The 21,498-nt window shown below is 40.1% G+C and overlaps 1 long non-coding RNA gene and 1 other non-coding gene across 3 annotated transcripts in view; both read left to right on the forward strand.

Moving 5' to 3' along the window:
• LOC132367210 (uncharacterized) overlaps positions 1-21,498 on the forward strand; it is a 50,932-nt gene that overhangs the window by 8,082 nt on the left and 21,352 nt on the right. The gene's annotated exons all lie outside the window — the stretch shown is intronic.
• LOC132368306 (U6 spliceosomal RNA) lies at positions 6,648-6,754 on the forward strand. Its single transcript, XR_009504043.1, has one exon. It is a non-coding gene; the product is annotated as a U6 spliceosomal RNA (small nuclear RNA).

Here is a 21,498-nt window from a genome sequence, read left to right on the forward strand (position 1 = left end):
ATAATCATTTACTAAGTCATTTTGCTTTTATCTTGAAGAATATAAACTGTTGTTTCACTTACATAAATTAGCAAGATCTAATTTATGGCAAGAAATATTCCGTTGAAATGTTGTGCTGTAACGTGGGAAAATGTAAATCTTTTTCACGGTTTCTATCAAAGTGAAATAAAATTTAATTCTGAAAAAAAAAAGGAAAGAAAGAAAGTCACACTGGGAAGAACATTGGTCAACTGATCTCTTACTTGAAACACCTATCTTTCCAAAGATTATGACGAGAAGAAGGTTTGAACAAATAATAACATTTCTTCACTTTAACGATAACTCAGAAACTCCACTTCCTGCAGACAGAATTTCAAAAGTTAAACCTCTTTTGGATTATTTTCTGCCAAAATTTCAATTGATCTATATACCCAAACAAGAGCTATCACTTGATGAGGCAATGATAAGGTGGAGAGGACAACTCAGATTCAAAACCTGTAATCCTGGAAAACTTACAAAATATGGAATTTTAGTCAGGATGGTTAGCGAAAGTGAAACTGGATATATATGCAGCCTTGAGATTTACATGGGTGAAGGAAAGAAACTGCAAGAAACAATATTGTTGGTCCTACAACCTTATCTTGGTTCATGGCACCATATTTACCAAGACAGTTATTACAACAGTGTGTTCACATCTGAAATAAGAGAGAATCGTGGTCTACTAAACCAATTAAAGGAGAAAGCTAAAAATCTACAGAGGGGAGAAATGACATCCTTACTGAAGGGAGAAGTGATTCTTCTTATATGGAAAAACAAGAGGCTAGTCCGCATGGTGACAACTATTCAAGACACCTCCATAGCATCTACAGGAAAGGAATGCAGGAGGACTGGCCATCAGATAACTAAGCCCACTTGTATATAAGAGTATAATAAATATATGAAAGGAGTTGATCAATCCAATCAGTATCTGGCAAACTTCAGTATCCTCCGGAAAACTCGCAAATGGTTTAAGAAAGTGGGTTTCTATTTGAGTAATTGCGGTTTATTCAATGCGTTTAAAATTTATTGTAGCCTTATTGCACAGAATAAAATGACTTACAAGCAGTTTTTGTTAGCAGTAGTTAGAGAATGGATAACTGACCATTCTGGTGAATGTAGTGGTAGTCCCACACCTGGTCCTTCAAGCCCCCCGCACGGATCCACCATGTCGACTATCAGGTAAAACAAAAGAACATATTCTAGAGGAAATAATGCCCACAGGACTAAAAAAAAATGCTGCCGGGAAGTGTAGAGTCTGCTCTTCCAGGGGAAAGGGCAATGAAACATGGTATATTTGTAATAAATGTTCTGTTCCCCTGCACAGTGGTGCCTGCTATGCTGCCTATCACACTCTAACGAAATATTAGAATGCTTTAGTAAGACGTATACAAAGTTTCAAATAAATACATTAAGTGCAAAAAAAGTTGCTGATATTTACTCAGACGCGGGTGTTTCAATATTCACTTACATAACAAATTGCCAGCCATGGGCGTTAGTTTCTGCAACAATCCCCTGGTCAGTAATGTGTTAATTTGGCTAGATTTAGTAGAAATGAGGATAATTTAGAGAGAAAAATTATGTTTCAATAGTATACCTTTGGATATTGAAGTTTTGTATTTGAGGTTTTGTGTTTATTCTCTACATCCAAGATGGCTCCTTGTTACTATGTTACATTATTGTAAAGTTTAATTGAATTATTAAAATAATGTTCTAAGCTTGTTTCTAAAGCCAGTCACAATAATCTATCTTTGGATGAAGATCAGATGCCCTGTGACTTGCAACTAGGACATTATGCACCCTGGAAAAGACATCATTTAAAGGACTGTCTCCAAATTAGACAAAAGGACCCTTATCAGGTACTCTTTAACTAGCGTATGTGCAGCAAAATTGAAAGAAATTGACTCTTTTATTTATTTATTTATTTGGCTGCACTGGGTCTTGGTTGTGGCATGTGGGATCTTCGTTGCAGCATGCAGGATCTTTAGTTGTGGCGTGCGGTATCTTTAGTGGCGGCATGCGGGATCTTATAGTTGCGGCATGTGGGATCTTTTAGTTGCGGCCTGTGGGATCTTTTAATTGAGACATGCAGGATCTTTTAGTTGCAGCATGCGGAATCTTTAGTTGCAGCATGGGGGATCTTTTAGTTGTGGCATGTGGGATCTTTTAATTGTGGCATGCAGGATCTTTAGTTGCGGCATGTGAACTCTTAGTTGCAGCATGTGGGATCTACTTCCCTGACCAGGGATCAAACCCGGGCCCCCTGCATTGGTAGCACGGAGTCTTAGCCACTGGACCACCAGGAAAGTCCCTGAAGGAAATTGACTCTTCATGTTTTCCGCTTAAGAAGGGCCTCTGCGTTGGACTGTCTATAGAAAAGACTGCTGACCACAAATGACACCCATACCAGAATGAGAAGAAGGTAACAGTAGTGGTAGGCAGCTGACCCAAAAATCTGGACCAGGCCTGTAAGAACCATCCAACTAATTTATTTATTATTATTTTAAAAATATTTATTTATTTATTTACTTATTTTTGGCTGCATTGGGTCTTAGTGTGGCATGCGGGATCTTTTTGTTGTGGTGCATGGGCTCTTCGTTGCGGCATGCGGGCTTCTCTCTGGTTTTGGCGTGCAGGCTTCTCTCTAGTTGTGGCGCGCGGGTTCAGTAGTTGCAGCGCGTGGGCTTAGTTGCCCCACAGCAGGTGGGATCTTAGTTCCCCGACCAGGGATCGAAACCTCATCCCCTGCATTGGAAGGTGGATTCTTAACCACTGGACCACCAGGGAAGTCCCATCCAACTAATTTAATTAAACTGTTTACCAAATGTTTGTCTTCTATCAAAATGGAAAGTTATTGTTTTACTTCTAACCGTACTTTTAACTCCATTGTTCAGGATGGAAAGAAAATTCTTTAGTGAAGTTGTTGTCAAGAGTATAACTATTCATGACATGTATCACTGCTTGCTTTGAGTATACTGCTAAAAGCACATATACAATGTTTGAATGACAATTTGGTGTAACTGATAAAGCGTAGAGCCTATAAAATGTTTCTTCGTTAGCATACGTCTGAGCTTGTTCACTATGTTTGATTAGTTTTCCTCCAATGTGGATAACTAGGCATACACACACACACACACACACACACACACACACAGTAGGCCTAGCACTGAGGGGGCATGGTGGACCTAGGGCTGGCAGCAACCACCCTGGCATCAAGCGACAAATATTTTGATCATCAGTGCTTTCTATTGAAACATTTGCAAACAAAAAGGGGAAATTATAGAAGAAATTTTCACATATTGAGGTATGGCGAAGTTATTCTGGCTTGTACATGATTTAACTTAGATTAGAGCAGCCTGTTTGTGACCTGTCAGAGACATGCATTGTACATCTGCTTTAACCAGTAAGAAAAAGAATACATTTAAAAATCAAAGTAGAGGGGCTTCCCTGTTGGCGCAGTGGTTGGGAGTCTGCCTGCCAATGCAGGGGACACGGGTTCGAGCCCTGGTCTGGGAGGATCCCACGTGCCGCGGAGCAACTAGGCCCGTGAGCCACAGCTGCTGAGCCTGCGCGTCTGGAGCCTGTGCTCCGCAGCGGGAGAGGCCGCGATGGTGAGAGGCCCGCGCACCGCGATGAAGAGTGGCCCCCGCTTGCCGCAACTGGAGAAAGCCCTCGCACAGAAACGAGGACCCAACACAGCCATAAATAAATAAATAAATTAAAAAAAAAAAAAAATCAAAGTAGAGTAACTGGTTCAGGTATCCAAAATGAGCTGGATGGCTATTCTGAACATGGTTTCAGACACATTTCTGTACTACTGAGAACCTGATTGCCAACTGCAACCTTATGGCCTCAAGGTGCTATTACAAGAAGAGGTGATGTCAAGCCAGAAAGAAAAAAGAAAAAGCCTCTCTGCATATCTTGCAGGATTCTAGAGCATCTTTTGGGACAAGAGAATTCTTTAAAGTGAAAGTCCAGAACTTTCTCTCCTCTAATCCTCCTCAATTTTAACATTGCCCCTGTTCAGCAGGAAGTAGCCAGATGACTTCATTGCCCTCACTCCCATAGATATGGAAGGTTATAACTGACAGGGCCACAAGGCTAAAACTGTTTGATGCATGATTTTTTTTTTTTTTTAATTTTTATTTTATTTTTGGCTGCATTGGGTCTTTGTTGCTGCACGCGGGCTTTCTCTAGTTGCGACAAGCGGGGGCTCTAGTCGTGCGGGCTTCAGTAGTTGTGGCACATGGGCTCAGTAGTTGTGGCTCGCGGGCTCTAGAGCACAGGCTCAGTAGTTGTGGCGCATGGGCCTAGTTGCTCCGTGGCATGTGGGATCCTCCCGGACCCGGGCTCAAGCCTGTGTCCCCTGCATTGGCAGGCAGATTCCCAACCACTGCGCCACCAGGGAAGTCCCTGATGCATGATTTCTAAGTGAAACTGTTTTCCCTGTCTTCTCCCTCCGTTGCTGGGAACTAAAACTTATATTCTTTGTTATCGTGCATTCTTTGTTACTGATTAATGTGGGCGGGCATTCTTGCTGTTTTTGTTTGTTCCTCTTAACCCCAGCCCCAAGATTTTCCTTTAAATATGCCTGCTTTCTCCCCAGAAGGCAGGACAGCAGTTTTCAAGATGTTAGTCTGCTACCCTCCTCATTTGCTGGTATATCAATAAATTTCTCTTTTCTTTATCCTCAAAACCTTGCCCTTGTTATTTTTATTCGACATTGGGGACAAGGACTGAATTTTCGATAACAAAATCAATGATATATTAAGTTATACTGTTGTTCCAGGCAAAGGGTGGAATGAAAGCAATAAAGTCCAAATTTAGTTCAGGTATACCCTTCTATGAGTTGGTTCCCGGTAGATTCATTCCTTCCAACTAAAAGTCGGGTATCAGCTGCTGGCTTAGGTCCCAGTACCAGTTTTGGCAAAGGTTGCTCCAGAGGTTATTACTCCAGGGACCCTCACATGGCTTGCGCCACTGCCTGTGAGGACTAGTAGTGCCAGGGCAGGAATGGATATCTCTTCTCTTCCTGAGACTGCAGCACAGTTTAGCACCACTGCTGACCAAGAGTAGCCTGGCTAGGGTAGGAGCAAGTGTCTCAAGAGCTCTGCAGAACTATTTGGATCAGCAAAGAGTAGCCTTGCCCAGATGGAACACCCTAGACTTGCTGATCAAATCTCTTGGTTTTTATCATTTAAAAGTCCATCATGTGATGGATACCACTGCCATTACCCTGGTATCAATGATGTAATGCTCCTGTCCACTCCAGGTACAAAAGCTCTGTCAGAAAGTCCTAATATCCAACTTCAAAACAATTTCATCAAAAAAAAGTTATTCACAGTAAGTTCAAACCACAACCAGCTTGTCCAAAACAAGCTTTCCAAACATGGATTTGAAATCATAACAAGTTGATACATGACACTGGTGCACTCTCAGTGATAGCAATGAGAGGCAGTGGATAAAGGCGAGGGCTCTGCAGTCCATTTCCAGCACTGCAATCTTGAGTGATTTACTCAACCGAGGTCTCAGTCTTCTCATCTATAAACATGGAACTAAGGAGAACATCTGTCTCTGGAGGCAGATTTAGGTGAAGTTAATGAAGCTTAAGCTCACCTGCAGGGGCTGCTCAATTTGTTATATTTATTTTCTTATTCTGAATAAGCATCCATCTTCATGTCTAACTTTGTGTTCATAATTGTGTTTTTTTCTAAGGAAGCCTTCAATACTATATCAATTCCAATCTCCATAAAACCTGAATACACTTCTATCAATATCCCTAGAGTTATTTTGGTAATTAAATAAAGTAATTTGTGTGAAGCTGTAAGCACAGAGTGTGGGGCACAGTAAATGCTCAGTAAACATTAACTATAATTAAAACAATAAAGTAGATCTCGAGGCAAATGGCAGTAAACCACAAAGAGGATGGAAGATTATATAGTAGAATTCACACCATTGAAAACTCGGAAATACTATAATTGCAATTGGAGATTTTAACACACCACTTTTAACCTTTGTGAGATTTGCTAGAAAACAGCCACAGAAAACAAAGATACAGAGATCAGAATGCTATGATAAGGTAGGGTCAATCAAATAGGGATTATTTAGTCTTTTTATATTATGTTCCATGTCAAAAAGACATTTTTGGTTTCCAAAAAGATTTTGTGCCAGAAGTACCTTGTCATTAATACTTGAAAATAATAAAAAAGTTAACAACTAAACAATCTAATCCCTTAGAAATAAAAACAATAAATTTTCTATATAACTATTGGGTAAAAGGGGAAATAGAAGCTGCCATTATAAACTATTTGGTGCAGGAGGCTGGAATACAATAAAAGCTGTACGTATCAAAATTCAGCCTGAGTGCTTAGTCACTGGTGTCATATGGACTCCAGTATTAGAATTCTAACACCAATGATTAACTGTGTGACCTTGGGACACAGACTAGAACACTGTCATTCTTGTGGGTAAAGAGTTGGGAGGGGTATTGCAGGTTTTTCAACTTTTTCACCCTGTTACAGGTTGAATTGTATCTCCCCTAAATTCATATGTTGAAGTCCCAACCCCCAGTATCTCAGAACGTGACTGTATTTGGAGATAGGGCCTTTAAAGAGGTAATTAAGGTGAAATGAGTGCTCGCTTCAGCAGCACATATACTAAAATTGGAATGATACAGAGAAGATTAGCATGGCCCCTGCGCAAGGATGACATGCAAATTCGTGAAGTGTTCCATATTTTTTTTATAATCCAATAAAGATGTTAAAAGAAAAAGGTGAAATGAGGTCATAAGGTGGGCCCTACTCCAATTTGACTTGTGTCTTTATAAGAAGAGATTAGAACACACACACACACACACACACACAGGGAAGACCATGTGAAGACACAGGGAAGACAGCCATCTACAAACCAAGGAGAGTGGCCTCAAAAGAAACCAGCCCTGTTGACACCTTGATCTTGGATTTCTAACCTCCAGAATTGTGAGAAAATTGATTTCTGTTGTTAAAGCGCTGTGTTTTGTTAGGACAACCCTAGCAAACTAATACACTCCCCTAACAGAGTGAGCTTCCTTGGAAACCCATCCCAGGCACAGCTCATAATGGCTTAGAGCACCCATGGAAACTCTCTGAAGCTTTATTTTATAAACATAAATAGCTACAAATTCATATCAGTTTAATACAAAATATTTAATGTTAATTTCCAAAAAGCAAAATAGTCAAACCCTACTCCCAACCACCTCCAGGCTGAGGGATGGGGGAGAGGCAGGGCGTACAGGCCCCAGCTGGGCTGGTGGGTATCAGGAAACCTGGCCACTGGAATTTTCATTGGCCCATTACAACCTTTCTGGGCTTTGGTTTTCTCATCTGTAAAATAGGGACCATAATTCCTCCCCAGGGCATCCCACTGAATGTTTGTGAAGACTAAAAGGTAATGATGAAAAATTTTGGGGTTGGTATCCCTAATCTGCAGTAATATTAACACGCTCACAGTGGGAATTCCATGGTGGTCCAGTGGTTGGGACTCCACGCTTCCACTGAAGGGGGCACGAGTTTGATCCCTGGTCGGGGAACTAGGATCCCACAAGCTGCAAAAAAACAAAAAACAAAAAAACCCTCAGAATTGCTCCAGGGGAAAAGAAGATGAAGAGGGGAAAAAAGATCTAAGTTTTAGGTTTAGGGACATTACAGGGAAACTTCTGTTAATCTAGATGTGTTAATTGTTGTATATTCTAATGGACATACTTCTGGTTATTACATCAAGGTATAGTCAACATCCCTCAACCTTCCCCTCCTTCCCCTTGGAGGATAGTGTCAGCTGCAAAGCTAGAGGTTGTCAGAAAGCGACACCTTGTGGCCTTTGTGGTATACTGTCCTTGGGTATATTGGGCATCCCCCAGGCTCTTTTGCTAAAGGGCTTAAAAGAGGTACCAAGTAATACCCCCTTCCCCCCACAATATATCCCAAACAGGCAGGTTAATAATTTGACATCTTTAAAACCAATATATTTTACATTATCCTTTAACCCATTTATTTAGTGAAGGCAAGAGAAACTGATTTTCTATCAAGAAAATCATGTATTTCTTGTGTTCAATATAAAGGTCTGTTACATGCAGTAATGAACATTATGCCTTAAGTTATTTGGGGTTACCTTCATTGTTGAGTTTTTTACTTCTCTTACTGTGGAACAAATTCAGTTTTCTCTTATTAAGGAAGGAGTACAGTCTTACTTAAAATATGTTTTAAAAATTTTAGGTTTTCTGGTCAGGAAAACATCGTATAATTTCTAACATTTATTTTTGAGTAATATCATTTTCAATTGATAGCAAGCCCAAAGAATTAATGTTTATTTGACACATTTTATTTTCAAATACATTATTTTATTTTATTATTTTGTTCTCCAAGCTTTATTGAGATATAATCGACATACAGCACTGTATAAGTTTAAGGTGTACAGCCTAATGATGTGAATTAGATATATCATGAAATGATTATCACAGTAAGTTTAATGAACATCCATTATCTCATGTAGATACAAAATTAAATAGAAAATTTAATAGAAAAATATTTTTTCCTTGTGATGAGGACTCTTAGGATTTACTCTCAACTTTCATATATAACATACAGCAGTGTTAATTATCTTTATCATGTACATTTTATCCCCAGTACTTACTTATCTTATAACTGGAAGTTTGTACCTTTTGCCTTTATCTAATCCCCCCCTACACCCCACCTCTGGCAACCACAAATCTAATCTCTTTTTTTTATGAGTTTGTTTGTGTGATGGTTTATTTTTGAAGTATAATTGACCTACAACACTCTGTTAGTTCCTGGTGCACAGCATAGTGATTCGATATTTTTATACATTGCAAAATGATCACTGCAATAAATCTATTTACACTCTGTTACCATACAAAGATATTAAATAATTATTGACTATATCTCTCACACTGTACATTTCATACCTGTGACTCATTTATTTTGCAGCTGGAAGTTTGTACCTCTTAATCTCCCTCACCTGTTTCTCTCCTCCCCCCAACCCCCTCCTCTCTGGCAACCACCTGTTTGTTCTCTGTATCTCTGACCCTGTTTCTGTTTTGTTATGTTTGTTCATTTGTTTATTTTATTTTTTATTTTTTTGGCTGCACTGTGTGGCATGCGGGATCTTAGTTCCCTGACAGGGATCAAACCCATGCCTCCTGCAGTGGAAGCATGGAGTCTTAACCACTGGACCGCCAGGGAAGTCCCTATTTTGTTTTTTTAGATTCCACATATAAGTGAAATTATACAGTATTTGCCTTTCTCTGTCTAATTTTTTTTCACTTAGCATAATGCCCTCTAGGTCCATCCATGTTGTCGCATATGGCAAGATTTCATTCTTTTTTATGGCCGAGTAATATTCCATTGTGTATATATGCCACATCTTCTTTTTCCATTCATCTACTGATGGGCACTTAGGCTGCTTTCATATCTTGGCTATTGTAAATAATGCTGCTATGAACATAGGGGTGCACGTATCTTTTCAAATTAGTGTTTGCTGGATTGTATGGTAGTTCTATTTTTGATTTTCTGAGGAATCTCCATACTATTTTCCATAGTGGCTGTACCAATTTACATTCCCACCAACAGTGCATGAGGATTCTCTTTTCTCCACATCCTCACCAACACTTGTTATTTGTTATCTTTTTGATAATAGCCATTCTGATGGCTGTGAGGTGATATCTCATTGTGGTTTTGATTTGCATTTCCCTGATGATTAGTGATATTGAGTATCTTTTCATATACTTGTTGGCCATCTGTATGTCTTTGGAAAAATGTCTGTTTATATCCTCTGCCCATTTTTTTTTTTTTAAATGGAGAGGTATCTTTATTTATTTATTTTTGGCTGTGTTGGGTCTTCGTTTCTCTCTGCCCATTTTTTAATTGGGTTGTTTGTTTTTTTGACGTTGAGTCATATGAGTTCTTTGTGTATTTTGGATATTAACCCCTTATCATATAAATTGTTTGCAAGTATTTTCTCTCATTCAGTAGGCAGCCTTTTCGTTTTGTTGATAGTTTCCTTCACTGTGCAATGGCTTTTTGGTTTGATGTAGTCCCATTTGTTTATTTCTTGCTTTTGTTTCCCTTGCCTAAGGAGACATCCAAAAAAAATATTACCAAGACTGATGTCAAAGAGCATACTGCCTATGTTTTCTTTTAGAAGTTTTAAGGTTTCAGGTCTTACATTTAGGTCTTTAATCCATTTTGAATTGATTTTTGTTCATGGTGTGGGAAAGTAGTCCAATTTAATTCTTTTGCATGTAGCTATAATCGAATTATAGTTTTGTCCAGGTATATGCCCAGGAGTGGGATTGCTGAATCATATGGCAACTCTGTTTTTAGTTTTGAGGAATCTCCATACTGTTTTCCATAATAGCTGCACCAATTTACATTCCCACCAACAGTGTAGGAGGGTCCCTTTTTCTCCACACCCTCTCCAACATTTATTATTTATAGACTTTTTAATGATGGCCATTCTGACTGGTGTGAGGTGGTACCTCAGTGTAGTTTTGATTTGCATTTCTCTAATAATTTGTGATGATGAGCATCTTTTCATGTGATTTTTGGCCATCTGTATGTCTTATTTGGAGAAATGTCTATTTAGATCTTATGCCCATTTTTTGATTGGGTTGTTTGTTTTTTTGTTATTGAGTTGTATGAGCTGTTTGTATATTTTGGAAATTAAGCCCTTGTTGGTTGCATCATTTGCAAATATTTTCTCCCAGTCCGTTGGTTGTATTTTCATTTTGTTTATGGTTTCCTTTGCTGTACAGAAACTTGTAAGTTTGATTAGGTCCCATTTGTTTCTTTTTGCTTTTATTTCTATTGCCTTGGGAGACAACTAAGAAAACATTGGTCAGATTTATGTCAGAAAATGTTTTGCCTATGTTCTCTTCTGGGAGTTTTATGGCGTCATGTCTTATATTTAAGTCTTTAAGCCATTTTGAGTTTATTTTTGTGTATGGTGTAAGGGTGTGCTCTAACTTCATTGATTTACATGGAGCTGTCCAACTTTTCCAATACCACTTGCTGAAGAGACTGTCTTTTCCCCATTGGATATTCTTGCCTCCTTTGTTGAGATTAATTGCCCATAGGTGTGTGGGTTTATTTCTGGGCTGTCTATTCTGTTCTGTTGATCCATATGTCTGTTTTTGTGCCAATACCACACTCTGTTTTGATTACTGTAGCTTTGTAGTATTGTCTGAAGTCTGGGAGGGTTATGCTTCTTGCTTTTTCTTTTTTCTTCCACAGAATGACTTTGGCAATTCTGGGTCCTTTATGGTTCCGTATACATTTTAGGATTATTTATTCTAGTTCTGTGCAAAATGTCATGGATAATTTGATAGGGATTGCTTTAAATCTGTAGATTGCTTTGGGTAGTATGACCATTTTAATAATATTAATTCTTCCAATCCAAGAGCATGGGATATCTCTTTGAATCATCTTCAGTTTCCTTTATCAGTGTTTTGTAATTCTCACCATATAAGTTTTTCATGTCCTTGGTGAGGTTTATTCCTAAGTATTCTTTTTTTTTTTTTGCTGAGGTTTAAAAAGGAATTGTTTGTTTGCATTCCCTTTCTGATAGTTCATTGTTAGTGTAAAGAAATGCAACCGATTTCTTTCTTTTTTTTTGTTAAATAGATTTATTTATTTATTTATTTATTTATTTATTTTTGGCTGCGTTGGGTCTTCATTGCTGCCCGCGGGCTTTCTCTAGTTGCAGCAAGCAGGGTCTGCTCTTCGTTGAGATGCGCGGGCTTCTCATTGCGGTGGCCTCTCTTGTTGCGGAGCACAGGCTCTAGGCGCGTGGGCTTCAATAGTTGTGGCGTGTGGGCTCAGTAGTTGTGGCTTGTGGGCTCTAGAGCGCAGGCTAAGCAGTTGTGTCACATGGGCTTAGTTGCTCCGCGGCACGTGGGATCTTCCCGGACCAGGGCTTGAACCCATGTCCCCTGCATTGGCAGGCGGATTCTTAACCACTGCGCCACCAGGGAAGCCCTGCAACCGATTTCTGTATGTTAACCTTGTATCCTGTTACCTTGCTGAATTTGTTTATCAGTTGTAGTAGTTTTTGTGTGGAGTCTTCAGGGTTTTCTATATATGTCATCTGCATATAATGACAGTTTTACCTCTTCCCTACCAATTAGAATACCTTTTATTTATTTTTCTTGTCTGATCGCTGTAGCTAGGACTTCCAAATGTTTGACTTCCAAATGTTGAAGAAAAGTGATAAGAGTGGGCATCCTTGTCTTGTTCCAGGTTTTAGTGGGAAGGCGTTCAGGTTTTCACTGTTGAGTATTATGTTGGCTGCTGGTTTGTCATAAATAGCTTTTATTATGTTGAGATATGTTCCCTCTATACACACTTTGGTAAGAGTTTTTATCATTAATGGATGTTGAATTTTGTCAAATGCTTTTCCTGCATCTACTGAGATGATCATGTGGGTTTTGCCTTTTCTTTTGTTGATGTGGTGTATCACATTGATTTGCATATGTTGAACCATCCTTGTGACCCTGGGATGAATCCAGTCTGGTTGTGATGTATGATCTATTTTATGTGTTGTTGGATTCGATTTGCTGATATTTTGTTGAGAAGTTTTACATCTGTATTCGTCAAAGATACTGGCCTGTAATTTTTTTTGGTAGTGTCTTTGTCTGGTTTTGGTAGCAGGGTGATGGTGGCTTAATAGAATGTCTTTGGGAGTGTTCTTTCTTCTTCAGTCTTTTGGAAGAGTTTGAGGAGGATTGGTGTAAGTTCTTCCTTTTATGTTTGGTAGAATTTGCCTGTAAAGCCATCTGGCCCTGGACTTTTGTCTGTGGGGAGTTTTTAAAATTACAGATTCTGTTTCACTTCTAGAGATGGGTCTGTTTGAGTTATCTGTTTCTTCTTGATTCAGTTTTGGTGGGCTGTATGTTTTTAGAAAGTTGTCCATTTCTTCTAGTTGTTGAATTTGTTGGCATATAATTGTTCATAGTATTCTCTCATGATTTTTTGTATTTCCATGGTGTCAGTTGTGATTTCTCCTCTTTCATTTCTTTTGTTTATTTGGGTCTTCTCTCTTTTCTTCTTGGTGAACCTGTCCAGGGGTTTGTCAATTTTGTTTACCCTTTCAAAGAACCAGCTCTTGGTTTTATTGGGTTTTTTTCTATTGTTTTTTAATCTCTATTTTATTTATTTCCTCATTGAATGAGTTCGGAAGCGTTGCTCCCTCTGCAATTTTTCTGGAATAGTTTCAGATGGATAGATGTTAACTCTTCTCTAAATGTTTGATAGAATTCTTTTGTGAAGCCATCTGGTCCTGGACTTTTGTTTGTTGGAAGTTTTTAATCACAGTTTCAATTTCAGTACTTGTGATTGGTTTGTTCATATTTTCTATTTCTTCCTTGTTCAGTCTTGGAAGATTGTACCTTTCTAAGAATTTTTCCATTTCTTCCAGGTTGTCCATTTTATTGGCATACAGTTGCTTGTAGTAGTCTCCTATGATCCTTTGTATTTCTGCGGTGTCAGCTGTAATTATTCCTTTTTCATTTCTAATTTTATTGATTTGAACCCTCTCCCTTTTTTTCTTGATGTCTTGCTAAAAGTTTATCAATTTTGTTTATCTTTTCAAAGAACCAGCTTTTAGTTTCATTGATCTTTTCTGTTGTTTTCTTTGTCTCTATTTCATTTATTTCTGCTCTGATCTTTCTGATTTCTTTTCTTCTACTAACTTTGAGTTTTGTTTGTTCTTCTTTCTCTAGTTACTTTAATTGTAAGGTTAGATTGTTTATTTGAGATTTTTCTTGTTTCCTGAGGTAAGATTGTATTGCTATAAACTTCCCTCTTGGAACTGCTTTTGCTGCATCCCATAGGTTTTGAATCAGCATTCTTTCGTTTTAATTTCTCTCTAGGTATTTTTCAATTTCCTCTTTGATTTCTTCAGTGATCCATTGGTTGTTTAGTAACATATTGTTTAGCCTCCACGTGTTTGTGTTTTTTACAGTTTTTATTTCTTAAATTTTATTTATTTATTTATTTTTGGCTGTGTTGGGTCTTCGTTTCTGTGCGAGGGCTTTCTCTAGTTGCGGCAAGCGGGGGCCACTCTTCATCACGGTGCGCGGGCTATCACGGCCTCTCTTGTTGCGGAGCACAGGCTCCAGATGTGCAGGCTCAGTAATTGTGGCTCATGGGCCTAGTCGCTCCGCGGCATGTGGGATCGTCCCAAACCAGGGCTCGAACCCGTGTCCCCTGCATTGGCAGGCAGATTCTCAACCACTGCGCCACCAGGGAAGCCCAGTTTTTATTTCTTGTAGTTGATTTTTAATCTCATAGTGTTGTGGTCAGAAAAGACTCTTGATATGATTTCAGATTTCTTAAATTTACTGAGGCTTGCTTTGATCTTTACTGGAGAATATTCCATGTGCACTTGAGTAGAATGTGTATTCTGCTGCTTTTGGATGGAATGTTCTATAGATATCAGTTAAGATCAGCTTGTCAAGCGTGTCATTTAAGGCTTCTGTTTCCTTATTGATTTTCTTTCCGGATGATCTGTCCATTGATGTAAGTGTTACTTACATCAATGGACAGACCACTATTATTGTGTTACTGTTAATTTCTCCTTTTATGGCTGTTAGCATTTACCTTATATATATTATATATTATATATATAATATATATAATATATATATTATATATATTATATATATATTATAAATATATATATATATTTACAATTATTTTTACAATTATTATATCTTCTTGGATTGATCCTTTGATCATTATGTAGTGTCCTTTGTCTCTTGTAACAGTGTATTTTATAGTCTATTTTGTCTGATATGAGTATTGCTACTCCAGCTTTCTTTTCATTTCCATCTGCATGGCATACCTTTTTCCATCCTCTCACTTTCAGTCTGTATGTGTCCCTAGATCTGAAGTGAGTCCCTTGTAGACAGCATATGTACAGGTCTTGTTTTTGTATCCATTCAGCCAGTCTGTGTTTTTTGGTTGGAGGATTTAATCCATTTACATTTAAGGTAATTATTGATATGTATGTTCTTATTGCCATTTTGTTAATTGTTTTGGATTTGTTTTTGTAGGTGTTTTTTCGTCCCTTCCTCTTTTGTTCTCTTCTCTTGTGATTTGATGACTATCTTTTTTTTTTTATTTATTTGTGGCTGTGCACTTGTGGCTTGCAGGATCTTAGTTCCCCAAGCAGGGATTGAACCCAGGCCCCAGCAGTGAAAGTGCCAAGTCCTAACCACTGGACAGCCAGAGAACTCCCTGATGACTGTCCTTAGTGTTGTGTTTGGATTGTTTTTTCTTTTTCGTGTGTGTATCTACTGTAGTTTTTTGGTTTGCGGTTACCATGAGGTTTTTTTTTTTAAATTAATTAATTTATTTATATTTATTTTTGGTTGTGTTGGGTCTTCATTTCTGTGCGAGGGCTTTCTCCAGTTGCGGTGAGCGGGGGCCAGTCTTCATCGCGGTGTGCGGGCCTCTCACCGTCGCGGCCTCTCCCGTTGTGGAGCACAGGCTCCAGACGCGCAGGCTCAGTAGTTGTGGCTCACGGGCTTAGTCGCTCCGCAGCATGTGGGATCTTCCCAGACCAGGGCTCGAACCCGTGTCCCCTGCATTGGCAGGCAGATTCTCAACCACTGCGCCGCCTGGGGAGTCCTACCATGAGGTTTTGATATAGCAGTCTATGTATGTACAAGATGCTTTAAGTTGCTGGTCTCTTAATTTCAAATGCATTTCCAATATTCTGCATTTGTACTATCCTCACGATTTCTGGTTTTGATACCATATTTGTATGTGGATGATTTCCTGCCTTTATGTATGTTTGCCTTTACTGGTGGGCTTTTCCATTTGTCATTTTCTTGTTTCTAGTTTGGCCTTTTCTTTTCTGCTTAGAGAAGTTCCTTTAGCATTTGTTGCAAAGCTGGTCTGGTGGTGCTGAATTCTCTTAGCTTTTGCTTGTTTGTAATGCTTTTGATTTCTCTGTCGAATCTGAATGAGAGTCTTGCTGGGTAGAGTCTTCTTGGTTGTAGGTTCTTCTCTTTCATCACTTTAAATATATCATGCTACTCCCTTCTGGCCTGCAGGATTTCTGCTGAGAAATCAACTGATAACCTTATGGGAATTCCCTTGTATGTTATTTGTTGCTTTTCCCTTGTTGCTTTTAATATTTTTCTTTGTCTTTAATTTTTGTCAAATTGATTACTATGTGTCTTGGCGTGTTCCTTTTTGGGTTGATCCTGCCTGGGACTCTCTGTGCTTCCTGGACTTGGGTGACTGTTTCCTTTTGCATGTTAGGGAATTTTTCAGCTATTATCTTTTCAGATATTTTCTTAGGTCCCTTCTTTTTTCTCTTCTCCTTCTGGGACTCCTATAATGCAAATATTGGTGCATTTATTGTTGGTGCAGAGGTCTCTTAGACTGTCCTCATTTCTTTTTTTTTTTTTTAATTAGTTAATTACTTTTATTTTTGGCTGCATTGGGTCTTTGTTGCTGCACGTGGGCTTTCTGTAGTTGTGGAGAGCAGGGGCTACTCTTTGTTGCAGTGCACGGGCTTCTCATTGTGGTGGCTTCTTTTGTTGTGGAGCACCGGCTCTAGGCGCGCGGGCTTCAGTAGTTGTGGCACGTGGGCTTCAGTAGTTGTGGCTCACGGGCTCTTGAGCACAGGCTCAGTAGTTGTGGCGCACAAGTTTAGTTGCTCCATGGCGTGTGGGATCTTCCCGGACCAGGGCTCAAACCCATGTCCCCTGCATCGGCAGGCAGATTCTCAACCACTGTGCCACCAGGGAAGTCCCGTGTCCTCATTTCTTGACCTTCTTTTTTTCTTTATTCTGTTCCGTGTTAGTGATTTCCACCAGTCTGTCTTCCAGCTCACTTATTCGTTCTTCTGCCTCATATATTCTGTGATTGATTCCTTCTAGTGTATTTTTTATTTCAGTTATTATATTGTTCATGTCTGTTTGTTTGTTCTTTAAATCTTCTAGCTCTTTGCTAAACATTTCTTGTATCTTCATCTGTGCCTCCATTCTTTTTCTGAGATCTTGGATCATCTTTATTATTACTTATTTTTTAAAATTTATTTTATTATTACTATCATTATTCTGAATTCTTTTTCAGGCAGATTGCCTATCTCCACTTCACTTAGTTGTTCTTCTGGGGTTTTGTCTTCTTCCTTCGTCTGGAGCATATTTCTCTGTCATCTCATTTTGTCGAACTTTTTGTGTTTGTGGGCTTTGTTCCACAGGCTGCAGGATTGTAGTTTTTCTTGCCTCTGGTATCTACCCCCTGGTGAGTGAGGTTGGGCCAGGGGCTTGTGCAGGCTTCCTGGTGGGAGGGACTGGTGCCTGCCCACTGGTGGGTAGAGCTGGATCTTGTCCCTCTGGTGGGCAGGGCCATGTCAAGGGGAGTGGCTAGGTGTGGTTGTGGGCTCAGGAAGACTTTAGGCAGCCTGTCTGTTGATACCTGGGGCTGTGTTCCCACCCTGTTGCTTGTTCGGCCTGAGGCATCCCTGCACTGGAGCCTGCAGGCTACTGGGGGGGGCAAGTTCTTGGTGCCAAACTGGCAACCTCCAACCTCCAGGAGCTCATGCTAGGGAATATTCCCCAGGGACCTCTGCCACAAGTGTCCTTGCCCCCACAGTGGGCCACAGCCAACCCCCACCTCCCCAGGAGACCCTCCAAGACCTGCAGGTAGGTCTGGCCCAGGCTCCTGTGGAGTTACTGCTTTGCCCTGTGTCCCAGTGCTTGTGAAACCTCATGTGCGCCCTCTAAGAGTGGAGTCTCTGTTTCCCCCAGTCCTGTGGAGCTCCTGCACTCAAGCTCTGCTGGCCTTCAAAGCCAAATGCCCTGGGGGCTCCTCCTCCTGATGCCAGATCCCCAGGGTGAGGAGCCTGACGGGCTCAGAACTCTCACTCCTGTGGGAGAACCTCTGCAATATAATTATTTTCCAGTTTGTGGGTCGCCCACTGGCAGTATGGGATTTGATTATATCACGAAAGCACCCCTCTTACTGTCTCATTGTGTCTTCTTCTTTGTCTTTGGATGTAGAGTATCTTTTTTGGTAGGCTCCAGTCTTTTTTTTGGTCAGTGGTTGTTCAACAATTAGTTGTGATTTTGGTGTTTTCATCAGAGGAGGTGAGCTCAAGTCCTTCTACTCCGCCATCTTATTTCCAATCCCTGTAGATGTATTTTTTTGTTTTAATTTTTTTAAAATTTAATTTAATTTAATTAATTTTGGCCATACTGCACAGCTTGTGGGATCTTAGTTCCCTGATGAGGGATTGAACCCGGGCCCTCAGCACTGAGAGTGCAGAGTCCTAACCATTGTACCTCCAGGGAATTCCCCCTGTAGATGTATTTTTGATGTATTTGTGGGAGGAGGTGAGTTTCATGTCCTTTTACACTGTCATCTTGAATACCTCCCAGAATGCGTGGGCTTCTGACACTTCCTTGATCCCTCCCTCCCTCCTCCTTCCTTCTCTTCCTACCTTTTCTTCTTTTCTTCTCAGCCCATTGTTTCATCAGTTTATCTGTACTCATGTCTCATAGAAACCAGGTTTTACTAGTTTTTCTTGAAACTACAGAGCAGATGAGATTTGACATTTACTTCTATTTCCTGAGGGAAATCTTTCCCCAAAGTATGTTCAGTCTTAGCTTATTGTATAATGTTTGTCTTTATGCTGTAGAATCTTCATAGACTACATTTTTTTCCTGCCCAGGAAAAGGCATATTTTATTGAGGTATGTACTTACGATGTGTGATTATATATATATGGGGTGTGTGTGTGTGTGTGTGTGTCTTGTATACATATACATACATGTTTGTGGTTTTATGTATATGTTTGTATATATACATATATAATCACACATAAGTGTACAGTTCAAAGAATTTTCATGAAGAGAATACAACCAACCCAGTGCTCAGGTAAAAAATCAGAACACATCAAGCATTCAGGAGCCCTCCTCATACCGTCTTCCCCACTGCCTGTTCCTGCGAAGGGTAACCACTATTCTGATGTTTAATAGGTTAGTTTTACTTGTTTTTGAACTTTATATTAATGGAATCTTAGAGTATATTCTCTTTTATGTCTGGCTTCTTTCCCTTCACGTGTTTGTTAGATTCATTTTTGTTACATGTAGTTGTACTTCTTCCCGTTCTCACTGGTATATGATATTCCACTCTGTGAATATACTACATCAAAATTTTTTTCTCTTCTACTGTTGATAGCATTTGGGTAGTTTCCAGTTTTTGCCAGCCTGGTCATTCTAAGCAGCGAATATGTTATCCAGGGCTGCCATTTCACCCCAGAAGGGTGAGCATCTTCCATCTTGCTTCCCAAGCCTTGGGATGCTGACAGAGTCCTTCTGCCAGATCTTGGAGGCCTGAGTGCTCCAGATTCAGTGGTCAAGGGTGGGAGTGGGGGGATCTGGGCAGTGGGCAGCTTGGGTAGAGTTTTGTCTCTGTATAGCTTCTTCCATGCTGTTGGCTTGCCTGGGCCTCAGTGCAGTGAGGGTTTCCCCCTGCTCGCACTGCCCAGGGCCAGAGATGCTCAGACCAGGGTTTAGAGCCTCAGGTGATGGCCTTGGATGAATCTCAGAGGTGTGCAAATCTATAAAATTTTAAAAGATTGTGTTTTCGTTTCAAGATCATCTAAAACAAATTAAATAGGCATATTCTGGGTCATCTGAATCAAGCTAATTCTTATGAGGCTGTTTAAGAAAGTATAAAGAGGGTGTGTGTTCCAGCGTCGGACTGCTGTGTTCAAATTTCCACTCTCCATCCCAGCTGTGTGACCCAGGACAACACTCACACACTATGCCTGAGTGCCTTTAGCTGTAAAAGGGCAGCAGTAATCGTTCCTACTCTGGGGACCCTGTGAGATCTAAATGAGATTATGCCTGCAAAGCCCTTTGCTTAGTGCTTAATGAGCATCAGTGCTCAATCACCATTCGATTTGTGTGTATTATCTGGATGGCCCCGTGACTGTCAATGGCTCATGAGAAAAAAAAAAGTGGATTTAATAGAGAAGTGATGTGTTAGAGCTGAGTGAAGGCCAAATGATATCACAGTGTGTTGAATAAATGAAAATTTCACAGTAGTTTAAATAAAGAAAAGCAGTGTGATAATTGAGTCATCACACCAGGCAGGCTGAACTCAAAGGGACGTACGTGCCTGGGAGCAGTTGGTGCTCTGCTTGCGTTATGAACTGCAACTTATTTTTCAGCAAAATGTCATCTATCCCTTTAAATCAGTGTTAAGATGTTTTTATTGGTTTTGTCATTTTCTTTGCATTCAAGTTATAAATTTGTTTGGCTTTTATATGAAGGATATAAGCATGAGTTTACGTCTAATTTGAACATATTTAGGTAACTTGCTTTATAAAAACAATTTAAGTCAGCACTGCATCTTAAAAGATGACCCTGTGGTTTCAAACACTGCCCTAGGTCTTTGGCATTGGAATTCAGGTGGAGGGAAAGCGAATGTTTTTCCTCTTGGCACAGGGCTCTACCTCTCCTGTGGGCGTGGTGGTCCAGAGCAGAGAGAGTAGTCATGACCTCGAGTGCAAAGCCGGCTGAGCAGCTTCTCCAATTTTACACCCTCCCAGAGGTTTGTGTGTGGACTTTATTTTGTGATCCAGTTGACTATGGTGTTACTGCTCTTGCTTTATAGTATTTCTGCCTTTGCAGTCAGGATCTTTGGGACTTATGGCTCTAAGGGATAAAATGTTTCCTGTTACTTATGTAACCTAGATGTCAGCAAGGATCATGCTGCCTGGCGAGATCTAGAGGGGATTAATCCAAACTTCCCATTCCTCCCATACCTGGCTCTGGAAAAGGCCAGCGCCTTTCCGGTGCTTCTGTGGATTTCCACGGACCTTGTACTCGTGCTCACCTCTGGCTCCCTGTTCCTACTTGTGTAGGGAGCATATTTTCCCCTCTGCATCTTCTTTTATCCCCACTTTGGCTTCCATCCAAACATAGAATTTGTCCTTTTCTTTCATTTCTGCTAAAACCCACGAGACTTTTGCTTGTATAGTAAACATTACTGAAGGTTTAGGGATATTTTGCGGGAGGGAGTGAAGTGAAGGGAAGAAGAGGGTTTATTTTATAGCAACACAAATGACTTGACATCAGATGTTTGATGTTTCTGTTCTTCCAAGTCTTTCAGCCACTCTGCCCCCCTTCCTCTGTCACCTTTCTCTCTCCATCCACTCCCAAATTTCTAGTCCTTTCAACCAGAACTGTTCCCCTGTCTCTTTTTAAGCCTTGTCTTCAGAATCGCACCTTTTCTCCCCCACAGCTTGTCAAGATAGTCTCCCTAACAATTTCCTTCCCAAAATGCATTCTGTTGTTAGGGAGTTAGATGACTATGGGCTACCCCCTGCACCTATCGAAGCTCTTCACTTTACATTCCTGGTGTCTGGGAATAGAACAAATACAGCTCAGTGCTTACAAAGCACT

This window comes from Balaenoptera ricei, chromosome 6 (assembly GCF_028023285.1).
Source record: "Balaenoptera ricei isolate mBalRic1 chromosome 6, mBalRic1.hap2, whole genome shotgun sequence".
NCBI classification, from domain to species: Eukaryota; Metazoa; Chordata; class Mammalia; order Artiodactyla; family Balaenopteridae; genus Balaenoptera; species Balaenoptera ricei.